The following is a 16,539-nucleotide window of genomic DNA, read 5'->3' as shown; positions in this document are numbered from 1 at the left end:
GGCCCTGGGGAAAGACCGGGAGCCAGATAATGAACGCTGAACTCATTGAGGAAGGCAGGAGGATGACCTCGGGATCAAAAACCAATTTGGGGGCATCGAGAAAGAAGGGGTTCCCTGGTGGCCGAGGGAAAGTAGAAGGACCATTGGGCAACTGGGAGGAGTCCGGCCTCCCCTTCAGAACCACCAGTGGAAGAATGGCAATAGAGCCACTATTAGGAAGTGTGTTGAGGGATGCAGTGTCCATGGGAGGAAGTCAGATCTCAGGGAGAGCCAGAGAATAGATGAAGTGAGAAAAGAACATGTTTAAGATGAAGACAAGTGCTCTGGCCAGGGAATAGACTCCATAGAGCCCAGTGCAGGGACAGATCCCTACGAGCTAGTGCAAAGGACTGGGCCACTGTTCCCAGTCCCAGTGAGAAGGGGGCTTCTCTGGCAGGAGCCCATTCTCCCCCTGACAGGCCCTGCACCTGCTTCTCAAGTGACAAGGTAATTTCCTTCCAGGGTGGTTGTGAAGCTCAGATAAAGGAATCATCGTAAAGGACTCGGCACATGGCAGGCCCTTCCTAAACGCTGATTTCCTTTCTGATACAATAGAATTACTCGGTAGCTTGGAGGCCCAGTGCATGAGAGACATACAAAGTTCTGAGCGGAGCCTGCATTATCTCCACAGTATCTCTGGAGCAAGTTGTAGAACAATGAAGGGTGTGATTTCTGATCATCCCAGTGCATCTGGATCTAGTAGGATGTAAGCACCAGGAGGGCATGGTTCTAGGCAAAAAGAAGTATATCAGGTGCTTCCTAATTGCTGAGCACTGTGCTAGGAACACACAGCTGTCCCGTAGAAAGGTCAGCCAACGTGACCAGTTGCAACGAGGAAACCCTTTCTTTACATGGCATGTCAGGGAAAGGATGGCTGGAATTAGAAGCTTCCATTTTCTTTTTTGTGCAAATCATTTTTAATGATAGTTGTCCTTCACGCTGCCTTCCTTTTTAAGCCTATCCTTGTCCCAGAGAGCCAGCCTTTGTGACAAAAAGGAAAGAGAAGGGAAAGAAATAGTTTTAAAAAACCAATCCCCAGAGATTCATCCCTTGTAATAAAAAGGAAAAAGAAGGGAAAGAAATAGTTTAAAAAAAAAAAAAGAAAAGAAACCAATTCACAGAGAACTATCCCTTGTAACAAAAAAGGAAAAGAATTACAAAAAAACAAAAACAAAAACAATTCCTAGAGAGCCATCCCTTGTAACAAAAAGGAAAGAGAAGGGAAAGAAACAGTTTCAAAAAAACAATTCCCAGAGATTCATCTCTTGTAACAAAAAGGAAAAAGAAGGGAAAGAAACAGTTTCAAAAAACCAATTTCTAGAGAGCCATCCCTTGTAACAAAAAAAAAAAAAAAAAAAAAAAAGGGAAAGAAACAGTTTTAAAAAAGCAATTCACAGAGAGTTATCCCATCTAACAAAAAGGAAAAGAATTAATAAAAAATTCCCAGAGAGCCATCCCTTGTAACAAAAAGAAAAAAAAGGAAAGAAAGTTTTTAAAAATCAATTCACAGAGAACCATCCCTTGTAACAAAAAGGAAAAGAAAAAAAAATTCCCAGAGAGCCATCTCTTGTAACAAAAAGAAAAAAAAGGGAAAGAAAGTTTTTAAAAATCAATTCACAGAGAACCATCCCTTGTAACAAAAAAGGGAAAAGAATTAAAAAAAAAAATTCCCAGAGAGCCATCTCTTGTAACAAAAAGGAAAAAGAAGGCAAAGAAACAGTTTTTTAAAAACCAACCAAATTTGCCCAAGTTTGACACTTCTGCCAAGAAGGAAGGGAGATGCATTTTCTTGCTTTTTTTGTGAGGTGTATTTTCCCAGCTTCTTAAAGGTCAAATTTGGTCAATGCCCACAAAAATGATATATTATTCAGTTTCTTTTTTAAGAATTCCATACCCCATTAATAAAAGCTTTTAAAACAGTGCTTTTAAGATTTGCAAAGCACTTTTATAGATATTAAAGTCATTTGAACCTCACGTTTGAATTACCTGGGAGGTAGATGCTGTTATCACCCCAATTTTACAAATGGGGAACCTAAAGCACAAAAAGGTTAGGTGGCTTGCCAGCTCTAAGTGTCTAAGGCAGCATTTAAACTCCAGTCTTCCTCACTCCAAGGCCTGTGCTCTCTCCATTGTCCTACCAAGATGCTCTTTGGGTATTATTCCTTTCCCAACCCATTGGATTACACTTTGCTTCCTAAAGTCCTGCAGGACCAAGTACTAGGCGAACAGGTCCAAGGGAGCTTGTAAAGAGCCTGAGTTGGAACACAGGGCTTGGCTCACCCATGCATTGTATTCCCTCCCCCCCTTTTTTTAATTTACTTTTTTATCAAAGCTTTTATTTATTAAAACATATGCACAGATAAGTTTCCAACATTGACCCTTGCATAGCCTTGTGCTCCAAATTTTCCCCTTCTTTCCCCACCCCTCCTTTAGATGGCAGGTAGTCCAATACATGTTAAAATAAATGTCAAATCCAATATACGTAAACATATTTGTACAATTACCTTGCTGAACAAGAATGATCAGATCAAGAAGGAAAGAAAATGAGTAAGAAAACAAAATGCAAGTGAACAACAACAAAAAGAATGAGAAAGTTATGTTGTGATCCACATTCATTTCTCACAGTCCCTTCTCTAGCTCTCTTCATCACAAGATCATTGAAACTGGCCTCAGTCATCTTATTGTTGGTAAGAGCCACATCCATCACAATTGATCGTCATGTAGTTTTGTTGTTGCCATGTACAATGATCTGGTTCTGCTCACTTCACTTCCATCAGTTCCCATAAGTCTCTCCAAGCCTCTCTGACATCATGCTGCTGGTCATTTCTTACAGAACAATAATATTCCATCACATTCATATACCATAATTTATTCAGCCACTGATGGCAGCCACTCAGTTTCCAATTTCTAGCCACTACACAAAGGGCTGCCACAAACATTTTTGCACACATGTCCCTTTTCCTCCTTTAAGATCTCTTTGGGATGTAGGCTCAGTAATAACACTGCTGGGTCAAAGGGTCTGCTCAGTTTGATAACTTTTGGGGCCTAGTTCCAAACTGCTCATGGATTATGTTCCTAAAGTTGACTCCCCAGGCAGTTGTCTGGCACTCTTTGCGGGAAACTGTGTCACCCAGTGTTGGTTTAGATTCCCAGGCTAGCCAAGGAGACCCCATTCACGATGAACCTACAGCATTGGCCATCAGGACCGCACCAGTCTTGTGTAACTGAGGACACCCTCAGCCTGACTTGGGTGGGTACTGGGATACTGGAAAAAAAAAAAAAAAACCCAAAATACAAGCATCCCAGAGATTTCTCAAAGGCCCTAGTCCAAATGGAACCTCCCAAAATGTCCTTTAAAATAGACCGAACAAATGGCATCCGGCCTTTCCTATGCCTGGCAAGGACACGGTGACCTCAAGGCCGGCTTATTCATTCCACTTTTGGACAGCTCCAGCTGTGGGCTGTTTTCTTCTGGTTAACTTGTAGCCATGGGGGGGGGGGGGGGGGGGTGGGGGGGGGGGGGGGGGGGCTGGAAAGAATAAATCTACATCCCCTCCCATAAAACTCCTGCAGATCCTCAGTTGGGGTCAGTCAGCATCCGAGTGCCAGGTGATGGGGACACAGAGACAAAAGCCCGGAGGCCCTGCGACATTCTAACTTGGGAGACGGTGCAGGGCAGGTAAGTCTGTAAGCTGGGCCCAAAGCCTGCCGGCGTGGGGCTCCCACTGGTAGAAGCCGGTGTGTCCTTCGGCCCCGGCTTTGAGAGAGAAAATGAAATGGCAGCTGTACCTCAGGACGTTGAAGAGAGAATGAGACGGGGAGACGGCAACATGTGGGGAGCTGGTGGCCGCCATCTTTGGGAAGCTGCCCTCTGGGGGATCTGGGAGAAGTTCCATATTCAGCCTCTTCTGTGTATTCCCTGTGTGTACCTTCCCTGATTTCTCTCTTATGTCTGTTTTTGGTGGGATTGATATTTGTTGGGAAAGGGACCAACTCTTGGATGTAAAGCTTGGATCCTTTCCTCCATTAAAGAAAGAGATCAGGAGTCTAGCTCGACTCCGAAAACCACATCCCCTGGATGAATAATATTTAAATGTAATGATTTACTCTAAATAAATAGATGCATTTAATTATTTTGTTTATCATAATAATTAAATTAATATTTAAAAAGAATACTTAAGGGAGCAGAGGGAACTCATTGGAGCTGGTAGCCCCCCTCCGAGGGCAGTGGAGTGGCCCCGCTTCTGGCCTCGGTCTCCAGCTCCCTGTCCCGGCAGAAGTGGAAGGAGAAGAGGGCCAGTCTGCCTCCGTTTGAACCGAAGGATGGCCCCATGCTCCCTGGAGAGCGGGGGAGGGACCCCCCATCCATAGGAGACAAACAAAAGGGCTCCTTGTGTGTTGGGAGTGGGATGAGTCTTGAAGGAAACCGGGGATTCCAAGAGGGGAGGGACAGTGTTCCAGGCCCGGGGCAGCCACGGGAAAAAGCATGAAACCTAAAAAATGGTTTTTGAAGTAGTTATGCGGGGGAAACTGAGGCTCGGAGAGTTTGGTGTTCAGCCGGCGCCACTCACTGTGGGCGCTCTGGCCCACGTCCTGCCCCTGCTGCTAGGAAGCGGAGCTGGGTACCAGCCGGCTGGCGAGGGGATGGCAGCGGGGGGGGGGATGGCAGCCGGGGAGGAGGGGATGGCAGCAGGGGGGAGGGCAGGATCCAGGAGGCGCTCCCGCGGCTGCCGTCTCCAAAGGCCAGATCTGAGAGCGCCGCTGGGGCCGACGCCTGATGAGTGTTTGGGGAATGAATAAGTGGCGTTTGCGCAAGCAGGGGCTGCGGGTGCTCGGGGTGATGGCACAGGTGAGAAAGCGGGGAGGGGGGCAGGGAGGGGCGCTTGTTTTCCCAGCTGAAGAAACAGCGGTGCCGGCCCACATGGTGTCCCCGACCCGGGAGGATGGACAGCTCGGGGGCCCGAGGCCCGGTTTGGGGGCGGGGCAGTGTGGATCAGCGGCAAGAGCCCTGGCTCCGAGTCGGAGGAGCCGGCTTTGAATTCCCGCTTGGCAGCTTCCTCAGGGGGACCCCCTGCTGCTTCTGTAAGGGGGAGGCAGGGCGCGCCCCTGGGGTCTCGGGATCCACGGGGTTTCCTTCGGGCTCTCCAGCAGGGGCCATCCTCCCCTGGGCCCAGAGGGAGGCAGTGAGCCTGAGTTCTCTAGATGGGGCTGACTGAAGTCCTGGCCCTTTGAGCCCCTGTGCCAGGGCAGGCTGGCACCGGGACTGTGCGGAAAGTGGGCTTCTGGGGGAACGTCGGGGAAATGTCGCCTCAGCCGGGCTGCCTGGGCTGGGGGACGAGTTCTGGGCCAATCCTGGATGTGGGGGTTGGGAAGGGGGGGATCCCGCTCCGCTTTGGGGCTGCCCCTCGTGCCCCGTGAGCCTCTGGGCTTCCCAGATGAATCTCCCGGCATGTGTTCCTAAGGAGGAAACTGAGGCGGAGCGACTCGGCCAGGAGGCGCGTATCTAAAGCCGGACAGGTCAGCCGCACCCACCCGCTAGGTCCAGACCCCCGACTGTTGGAGATGGGGACACGCCCCGGAGAGGCGCTAACTCCTAACGGGCAGAGGGGGATCCGAACCCGGGGCCCGGCTCGGCAAGGCGCGCTTCGCTGGCTCGGAGCGGGCTCAGCCGCCTTCCCGGCCAGGAGCCCGCGGGCAGAGCCCCGGTACCCGGCGCTGGAGCCGGAGGGGGCTGCCCGGCCTTCCGCTTCCCGCCCCCACCCCCAGCCTGGCCGGGCGCCCCCGGGCCGCCCGCCCTTCGGGGCCCGGTTCTCCCCCGTGGGGCTCACGGCCCCCACGTACACACACGTAGCCACCGCGGGGGCCGGATTGCGGGCTGCGGGCTCCCGGGAGGGGGAAGGGGAGACTCGGGGCTGCGGGGGAAGCTGATTGGCTGCGAGAGCGGTGGTATGAGCTGGGGTCCCGCCCCGCTGGAGGCCCGGCCTCGGGAGGGGTGGGAGGTGAGCTGGAGACTCGCGCTTAGCTGGGGAGATCGGCTACTCCCTCCCCGGTGGGGGGAGGGGGCGGAGAGGTCGCGGGGCCCGCTGCGGGGGGCACCAGGGCGTGGGAAAGGGCCCCTCCCCCCCCGGCGGCCTGCGAGCCCGCCGGGTCCCCGCGTGGGTGGATGGGGGAGGGATGGAGGAGGAGGGGATAGATGATGGATGAATGGATGGATGGGGATGGATGGGAGGTGGGTGGGCAGCCGGACGCGGATGAATGAATGAACCAACAAACGTTCCCCCAGCGTTTCGTGCCCGCCGAGTTCCGAGCGCCGGGGAAAGACAAAAGCCGGACGCTCGCTGAGCTCCCGGAGTTCGCTTTCTAAAGGCGGAAGCCACCCAGAGGAGGAGGGCGGGGGCCGGGGAGGTTGGGGAGCTCCGAGGCGGTGAGGGGAGGAGCCACCGGACGGGCCGCTCACGTGCCCCTATCAGAGCCCCGGGGGAGGGGGAGAGGCCCGGGCGGTCTGCAGCCCCCGGAGAGAGGCGGGGGACGGAGGCGGGGCGGACCCGGGCTGCGGAAAGCCGTTCATGTGCCCACGAGGGCCTCGGGACCCCGGATTTGCGCCGTTTCGCCCGTCAGGAGCAGTTTCGGGGGGGTCCCAAACCCCTCCTGGATCCCGTACGGCCGTGGGGGGGCCCGGCTGGAGATCCGGGACTCACAGCCCGGCCCGGCCGCGCGTCGATCAGCGTCTGTTACTGAGCGCCGGGATCGGGACGGGCTCCGCAGCTGTCCAGGGGCTCTCCCGGCGGGGCGGCGGCGCGGGGACGCCTGGGCCCCAACGCGACAATGCGGGCGAAGGGCGATGGCGAACGAGGGGAAGGGGCTGCGCAAGGCAGGGGGCGCGCTGCGAGCTGAGGGAAGCGAGGAGGTCCCGGAGGCGGGGGCGAGGAAGGGGGAGGGGAGGGAAGGTGCGTGTGACAGGTGATGAAGGGCTTAAAAGGCAGACAGGAGCCTGGAGGCAGCAGAGAGCTCCTGAATGCTGGGCGGTGAGCGTGGGGCTGACGCGTGCGGAGGGGGCAGGGAGGCGGCCCGGAGGCGCCTGCATGGGCTGGCCTTGAGGCGCCCTCGACCTGCACTCCCCCTGCTAGTGGCCGCCGAGAGAGGGCCCTGTACCGGCAGAAAGGGCGTCGGACGGGGAGCAGGGGCGAGAGCGGGGAGAACTGAGGTGGGAGCCTGGCCCAGCGGGGCCCCGGAATAGGAAGGTAGGAAGAGGGAGTTTGAGGAGGAAAGTAGCGAGTTCCTTTCTGCCGTGACGAGTTTAAGAGTCGCCCACAAGGCGTCAGGTTGATTGGGAGTGGGAGACTCGGATTGCCAAGCAGCCCCTTGCGTGCTACCCAGAGCTAGCCCCAAGGGACGCTGAGCAGGCTCGGGCACACGGTCAAAGACTTTTGGAAGTGACTGTTTCTAAGGGTGCCCGTTTTTATGGCCCTGGAACTCCTCCCTCTGTGGGAGGGAGTAGTCCTTCTGTACCAGGCCTTCAGGGAGCTCCTAGACCCTGTCAAGAATCAATGGCAAACAGAGAGAGAGCTTGGAGTAGGATTCTTAGGTACTTCTGCATGGTGGGGAAGGGTATCTGTGGGCCCTGGGCCCTGGGACAAGGGGCGGCTCTTTGTGCAGGACCCCAGGCTGTGACAGAAGAAAAAAGGAAAATAACGCACATAGGATGCAACAAAAAAAATGGCGACATGGGAGACACTGAAAAAAATAGAATCTGAGTTGAGATGTGAGCTGTTCTCCCTCTATTCCCGACCATTATCTGAAAGAAATTCTCATTCTGCTCATTCGGATGATCATCTAACCTCCGCCTGAGGACCTCCAGTGACAGGGAACCCATTGCCTCATGTCGCTTTTGAATAGCTAATTATTATGAACTAAATCCTGTTATCAAACCTAAATTGGCTTCTTTGCTATTTCCACTCATTTGGGGCTAGTTAGACTTCTCTGTGGTCAAGCAGGAAAAGGCTAATCCCTCTTCCATGCAGCAGTACTTTAACTCCTTGTAAATAACTCCATGTCTCTCCTAAATCTTTGCTTATTGTGTTATATATATATATATATATATATATATATATATATATATATATATATATATATATATATATATATATATATATATATCTTTTAAACATAATTTTTAAATAAAATTTTATTTTTCCAAATACATTTAAAGAGTTGTCAACATTCATTTTGGTACAACTTTGTGTTCTAAATTTTTCTCCCTTCCTCACCTCCTCCCTCCCCAAGATAGCAAATAATCTGATATAGGTTAAATATGTGCGATCCTTTTAAACCTGTGTGCATATTTATCATATTGTGCAAGAAAAATTAAACCAAAAGGAAAAAGCAAAACATGAGAAAGAAAACAAACAAAAAAGGTAAAAAGACTATTCTTTCATCCTCAGTCAGTTCTTGTAGTTCTCTCTCTGGAGGTGATCGACACTTTCCATCCTAAATCTATTGGAATTGCCTTGAATCATCATATTGTTGAAAAGAGCCGCCACCATCACGGTTGGTCATCACATAATCTTGTTCCGTGTACAGTATTCTCTTGGTTCTAGTCGCCTCACTTAGCATCATTTTACGTAAGCCTTTCTGGGCTTTTCTGAACTCAGCCTGCTGATCATTTCTTATAGAACAATAATATTCCATTACCTTGATATACAATAACTTATTCAGCCATTCCCGAACTGATGGGCACAGGATAGATATATTTCTAGTTCCTTCAATGGAATATCCTACATCATGAGCTCAAAAGCCTTCTGATGCCCTGCAGGATTGTCACCTTTTAGTCCTGGAAGTTGTCTCTTCACCTAGATAGCCTAAGGCCTCTTTAGCTTTTCTGTCCACCACGTCCTATGACTCACTTATATGCCTGTAGTCCACTATAATCCTCAGATCCTTTTTCAGAACAATGGATGTCGGTCCATACTTCCTTCCCCATTTTGTATCTAGGTCCAAGATTTTCCATTTTTTCCGATTGAATTACCGCTTTTGAGATTTAGCCCAATTCTCTCTGGCATCCACATTATTAGCCTTGGAACCGTCCTTTTTGTGTCATCAGATGAGCTCACCAACTATGTCATGGGCTTTGTCCACACTCAATTACCAATCCCCCATGGGGGATTTACAGACATAGTCTTAAGACTTATCTGGAAAGTAACTTCACCCCTATTAGGAAGAATTAAACAAAAGCTGTCAAATAGAGGGCGGAGAAGAGTCTGAAAAACAAGGTGGAGAGGGATTAAACTGTGAAAAAACTGTGAAAAGCTTTACGAGCTAATGATATTGCTGGGGGAGAGGGTTACATTTTTTCCCTGGGTGAGGTGAGATCTGTGCTAAATGAAAATCACTTTGGTAACCAAGACTGGATGGACGTCAGAGCAACTGGAAGGAAGAAAATCAGTTAGGAGGATCACAGGTGATGAGAGATCAAGGTGGCAACTCCACTAGTGGAAAAAAGAGGTCCAATGAAGGTGACATGAACAGAATTTGGCCATCGTTTGGATGTTGGCTTTACTTGCCCCATCTGGAAGATGGGGATAATGATAACCTTGTGAGAATCAAGTGAGATAAGTAGAAAAGTGCTTTGCAAACCTGTTTGTTGTTGATATTATTAAGTGAATACAAGTGGGCGGTCCAAGACAATGCCCAGATTTGGACAGAAATAGGAAATAAGGAAGTGAGAGCAGTCCTAGGTCTGGGTCTGCCTTACATCTTTTCTTCAAGCCTATCTGGATTCCCCACAACTGCTAGGATTCTCTGTTTCAAGACATTTACCTACTTTGTTTATATTTGTATTTATTCATTTTATATTTATGAGGTATACATATTTTGTATGTAATTTCGCCTCTGTTAGAAGCTAAGCTCATTGTAAATAGATATTATTTCATTCTTTACAATCTGAATATCATGTAATGAATTGGTGCTTAATAAATACTCGATTGGTTATTTGATGCATCTTTTCCCTATGTTTAACAATTAACATCCTTATCAGCTGAGTAAGCTCATTGAGAGATATAGCTATATCTACACCTATATCTATCTCTATATCTGTTTCTGTCATTTATCTATTCATTCACACATCTCTCTCTTTCTCTCTGTCTTTGCCTCTTTCCTCTCTCTTTACCTACCTTATTTGTATAGGGTCAGTTATTTCCATCATTTCAATACCTGAGGTTCAGATAGCTACTCAGCCTCCTGGAATATCTTTATTCAAATCATTGATAAAAAATATTAAACACACATGTCCAAGTACAGATCCCTGAGACCTTCCCATAGAGATCTTCAGTGTTGACAGTGGATTATTGATATCTGCCTTTTGAATCTGACCATCTGACCAGTTCTTTATCTGATTATATTATTGTCTAATCATATTGTTCAGTCTCTGCCACAAGAAGAGTAGGAGATGCTTTACCAAAAATTTAGCAAAACTCTAGCCAGACAACTCTCCGATTAGGAATTAGGGAATCAGGAAAAGGGAAGGATTTGGGGGTAATGATAATGAATTCATTTTTGGATTGTGGAGTTCATTTATGAGACCTCTGGCTTGAGATGTCCAGTAGTTGCAAGACTGGGGGTTAGGAGAGAAGCTAAGTCTGATCAAATAAGTCCAAGAACTGAGTGAAGGTCGCTTGAGGATGAGACATGGGAACGTTTGTGATTAGTGGGAAGCAGTCATGGGGACACTGAAGAGCCGTGATAGTGTGGGAAGGACATGGGGCAGTCTGTTGGAAGCAGGGGTGGACAGTGCATGGTTAGAAGGGTCCGTCTTCTTCATGTGAGACAAGGGTGAAGGACGTTGAGCATCTCCCCCCTTCCAGGTAATTTCCAGGAGATCCTTTTTTTCTGAGCTTCCTAAAACTCTGCCCAGATGGGACATCAGCTTTTGCCCACTTTTATGTTTCTCTATCACAAACTCCAGGAAAGAATGCTCATCTCCCATCATTTCATGTTTAAGGTCCACAGTGTCATTTGTGATTGATTTAAGCAGAGGGGATGTATATGGTGGAGACTTGAACTTAAGGGGTGAGTAATAGGGGTGTATCTCTCCACCCATGGTTACCCATTTACCCATCAGACCTTAAAAATGAGCAATAACAGCCTGGCTCTGGCTGGGGCCAGTCCCTCCCCTAGAGCCATCACCCCTCCCATGGAGCACATAGCAACAGGTATAGATGGAGGTGAGTGAGCCGGCCTAGAGAGAGAGAAGTCCACACTGGATACCGTGCCAGTGGTTTACACTGCAAGAATGAGAGGGTCAGGGTCCGAGTCCCCACGTCAGGAGAAATACATTTAATTGCAATAGTTTGTGCTTTAGAGGAACATTGAACAAAGCAGGAAAAAAGGGAGTGATCCTGGTCCAGTGGGAAAAATGTAGTGATTAGAGTCAGAGTCCTAGATTCGATTCCCATATAGCCGCCTACTGTGTGACTTTGTGCTTTGGTTCTGGAATCATCCATTAAATCAGGTTGTCCCATCAGCAAGCTTTCCATGTCTGGGCTTCCGAGACTTGGGAAGACTTGTGTAAACCGAGGCAGAGCAAAGAAAGCAGCCCCTCCCCCAGAAGGTTTTACAAGGGTCAATGTTGAAAAATTACCCATGGATATGTTTTGTAAATCAAAAACTTTAATAAAATAAAATTTTAAAAAAGAAGAAGAAAAAGCAGCCCCCGGAGAAGAATCTGCTGAACGATTTCTGTGACGTCAAAGGCCGCTCAAGTCACCTCAAAGCAAAGTTCCATCTGGGTCCCTGAGAACGCCTATTAGAGAAGGTGCCACTTATTAGAGAGGGAAGAACCAGGACTTGGCCCGTTGCATGTGTGAGAAAAGGTCACTCATTGTTCTTAGTGACAAGAGAAGCCAATGTATTGGGAAATGATGGTGTTGGAAAAGACTGAAGTCACAGATCAAACTTACAAGTTCTACCAGGACTCCTTAGATCCTAGCTTTATTTTTTTTTAATGTAATTTGTGAGATAAAACAAGCATTTCCATAACATGGTATAATTTTAAAAGGTGATTGCTCACGAAACTTCAGATCTATTATGTATAACTAGCTATTCCTTTTAAATGTATAATACAATTATCATATACATTTTTCCCCTTTTTCTCCCCTGGCTTGGTGAGAATCAGAGAGAACACTTCTTGGTTCCTTCCCCTTTTGAACAAGAAAATGCCATCAAGGCAGGTCAACAATCGTCACTCACTCTCTGGTCAGCTAGAGAGTGTGACCTTTGCCCTTCCTGGGGGCGCCCTCGCCTTCTGGCCCCCTTTGCCTGCTCGGAACCTCTCTCCAGAATTCCCCCAAGCGTGTCCCAGCGTCCACAGCTGGGGAAGATGAAATCAAGGCAAAGGGCCAGGCTGGCGTCAGGCTTGGGCAGGGATCCAGAAGGAGTCGCTTCCAGCACTGGCCCTGGCGGGGTGGGGGTGGAGGGGGCTGTGAATGCAGGGGGACAAGAACCCAATAAGGGGACAAGGACCTGACAAGGGGGCAAGGACCTGATAAGGGGGCAAGGACCCAATGAAGGAAGCCCGGCTTGTAGTGGAAAACATTTCAGTTTGATTTAGGATTTGAATTCTCTGAATCTGTCACTCTGTTTCTCTGTGCTTCTCTGTCTCTTGTCTCTCTGTCTCTGCCGATCTCTGTGTATCTGTCTGTCTCTGAATGTCTCTGTTTATCTTTTTGTCTCTATCTGTCTCTGTCTTTGTTTATCCGAATTTCTATCTGTCTCTGTCTCTTTGTGTTTGCTTGTCTGTCTTTGTCTATCTGTCTATCTCCGTCTCTGCGTTTGTCTCTGTCTATCTCTCTCTGTCTCTCTGTGTCTATTTTTCTGTGTCTATTTTTGTCTATCTGGCTATGTCTCTGTCTCTGTTCCTGTTTTTCTATCTGTCTCTTTCTGTCTCTCTGTGTCTATTTGTTTGTCTGTTTTTGTCTGTCTATGTCTGTCTATGTCTCTGTTTCTGTTTTTCTATCTGACTTTCTCTGTCAGTTTCTCTCTCTCTCTCTCTCTCTCTCTCTCTCTTTCTCATCCTTGAGGCACCTCATGAAAAAGTACATAGAGGACTAGCTTGGAGTCAGGAAGATCTGAGTTCAAATTTGAGCTCAGTGGCAACCTCTTTGCCTCAGTTTCCTCATCTGCAAAATGAGGCTGATAGCCCCTCTCCCTCAGTGCTGTAAATATCAGTGATATGTATAGAAAGCACTTAGTACTCTTTCTGCGCACAGTAGGTTTCATGTTCATTCTTAACTGCATTCCCTTCCATCACTGAGAAGCCAATAAGAAAACTTAAAAACAACATGCACGTAGACACATCTGTGTGTATATAATCTGTATATATAGATAATGCAGCAAGATCCATAGGCACACACACATATGTATATATGTATATACATAGATTGGTACACATATGTGGCACATATATGTATAGACACGTGTATATGTATGTCATATATATATATATATATATATATATATATTTGTTTGTGTTGTTGCTGCTGAGTCATTTCAGTCATATCCAACTCGCTGACTTTCCTTGACCCCATTTGGGGTTTTCTTGGCAGAGATTCTGTAGTGGTTAGCCATTTCCTCTTCAGCTCATTTTACAGATGAGGAAACTGAGGCAGATGGGGTTAACTGGCTTAACCCAGAGTCACACAGCTAGGATATGTCTAAGGCTAGATTTGAACTCAGTCCTCCTGACTTCAGGGCCAGCAGTCTGTCCACTGGGTATAGACCTAATAGCAAGCAGTACCTGGGTCAAAGGGTATATGTGATTTAATCATTTTTTGGTCACAGACTCAAGTTGTTCTCCAGAATAGCGGGACCACTTCACAGTCCCATCAATAGAGCATTAGTGTCCCTGCTTTCCCATGACCCTTCCAGTATTTGTCATTTTCCTTGTTTGTCTTCTTGACCAATCCCAGTTGCTTTAATTTGCATTTCCCTCATTATTGAGATTTAATATGTTTTTCCCCCCACGGCTATAGATAGCTTGGATTTCTTCCTCTGAGTTTATTGGGTTATTTTTTAGGCCACCGAATAGAGAAGATTGTCCTGAGACTTTCTCAGATGTTGCTAAAAATTGTTCTCATGTAGGAAAACAAGAAGTTGGACAAGATGAATGAGTGAATGAAAAAAATAAAAAATAAAAAGCATTTATTCTGCTTCCGGGCACTGTGCTCTGGATAATGCACCTGTGCCAAAAGCAAGAGTCCCTCCTCTACTAGGGGAAGATGGTACATTTAGGGAAACCTTCTCCAGAGAAGGCTTTTGGGGCCTGGGACTCCCAGGGATGGAAAACAGAGCAAAAAGGCCATTCTCTGACTCAGACTTTTCAGGGCCATAGCACTGTTTGGATTATAGTTCCAAGAGCCTGAGGTGGAAAGCAGGGAGAGGCTAGGCAGGTGCGTGGTTACCTGGGATGGAGATGGCCAGGTGGGAACATGTTGGGTCTTTACCTGAGGCCGGACTAGGTATGAAGAATTAATTAGCACCCAGCGGGAGTTTGGTTCCCTTGGGAGGAGCTGGTTTGGAGGCCGGAGGCTGGACCGAGGAGGCAGAGATGCAGAGGAAGATGACCTTTACAATCCCTTGTAGTCTTAAATCCTATGATCATCCTCATACTTATAAACCTAAATGAAGTGCTGGTTGTTTTTATTAAGTATCATGAGCCAGAGGAGTCGAGTGAATTTTTGCCTTTACTGTCCCCTGATGAAGGTATAACTTCTCTTCCTTTGCTGCCCAGGCTTTCCCTGGACATGTAAAACTTACATGTACTGTGTGCCTAGGGTGTTGCTGCATGTATCTATACATACAGATTATATACACACAGACGTATATACGTGCATGTTGTTTTTCCTTTTTTGTTGTTTTTCTTTTAAGTTTTCTTATTGGCATCTCAGTGATAGAAGGGGATGAAGTAAGAATGGACACACACAGTACCTACTGTGCGCAGAAAGAATGCTAAGTACTGTCCGTCTGTAAAGGGCAAAACTTAGAGGGTTTTCATGAGAGAGTCCAGTTCTACTCTCACTTCATCCGTTTCCCTGATACGAGTCTAAGAAAGTTTATAATAGATATCTTTAAAATTATCTGCTTTGAGGAGCATCGAGGTGGTGCAGCCCTGAAATCAGGAGGACCTGAGTTCAAATCCGGTCTCAGACACTTAACACTTCCTGGCTGGGTGAGCCTCAGCAAGTCCCTTAACCCCAATTGCTTCAGCTAAATAAATAAATAAGAATTATTATTTTAATAATATTTAATAATAAAACATTATTATTACATTTAATACATAAATAGTTTCCTGGGGTAAGCTAAATATTTTGCTCACTCCTCTTTTAGAGATGAGGAAATTGAGACCTAGAGAAGTGTGTAAAGTCACAAAAGTAGGTGGCGGCCGAGCGGGGATGAGACCCCGGGGCTCTCCTTGCCCCCTGCCTTAGTGGCAAGGCTCTGGAGAGCTCCTGTCCCTCACCTGCCTGTCTGCACCAGCCCCGGGCTACCAGGCTCCAGCTGGCTGCACTTGCAGCAGGTGATTCCATGGCATCATCCATCTCTTCTCATTACTGGGCTCCTCCATCTTTGTCTATGAGCAGCAATCTTTCAAACTGGAGCCAAGTTTTAGCCTGGGAGGGAGGGGGCGATTCTGGCTCCTTTCCTCTTCCGGTGGCTCCTGGTGGCCTCCTTTTTAACTTCACAGACACATTTCCTCCCCCTCCTGCCCGACAGGGTGTGGAATAAGCAGAAAGAAGGCTGGTAGCTGGCCCAGCTCTCCCAGTGACCTTGTAACATTCCTTTGCTTCCCCAGAAGCCTTTGCGGAGGGCCTAGCACCCTGAAAAATGTCTGCCCGACAATGGGCCCCAGGCCAGGGAGACGGGGTGTGGGGAGGAGGCAGGCTTGGCCAGCAGCTGGCTTCCTGGGGGAGGACAACAGGAGTAAGGACAGCAGGAGGGACAGCTCCACACATGGTCCTTCCAAGCTGCTTGTTTGGTCTCCATCTGGACTCCCGCTTCCCTAAGGCCTGAAACATCAGTCCAGATGTGTGGATTCCGGGGGATTCGCCACAACATTACAACTCTCCTTCAGAGCTACAACTAGGGTGGAGGGGTTGGGAATTCTCCCAGGGCACCAAAATTTAGAGGGTGCAAATATAAAAATGACTTTTAAAATACGGTGCAGCTTACAAATTAGTTGGCAGGAATAATTAAATTATTCCAGTAGGAAGCATTGAGAGGCCTCTTTTCTTCTCCCCGCCTCCTTCCCCCCCCACAACTCCTTACTTCTGTAGTCCCACCCTACTCCACTTCCTGGCAATGGTCTCCTCGGCAGCTTGTTGCAGTGTACTGTCTCTTTGTCTTTGCCTCTCCCTCCCTCGTGATCTTTAACCCTCTTAGCTCCAGATTTCTATCCTTGAGGTCCCCAGGTCCTGATTAGTGAATATCTCATGTGTGGACCACTGTATC

This window comes from Sarcophilus harrisii, chromosome 2 (assembly GCF_902635505.1).
Source record: "Sarcophilus harrisii chromosome 2, mSarHar1.11, whole genome shotgun sequence".
NCBI lineage: Eukaryota > Metazoa > Chordata > Mammalia > Dasyuromorphia > Dasyuridae > Sarcophilus > Sarcophilus harrisii.
The sequence above is the reverse complement of the archived record's forward strand: the minus strand, read 5'-3'. Positions refer to the sequence as shown.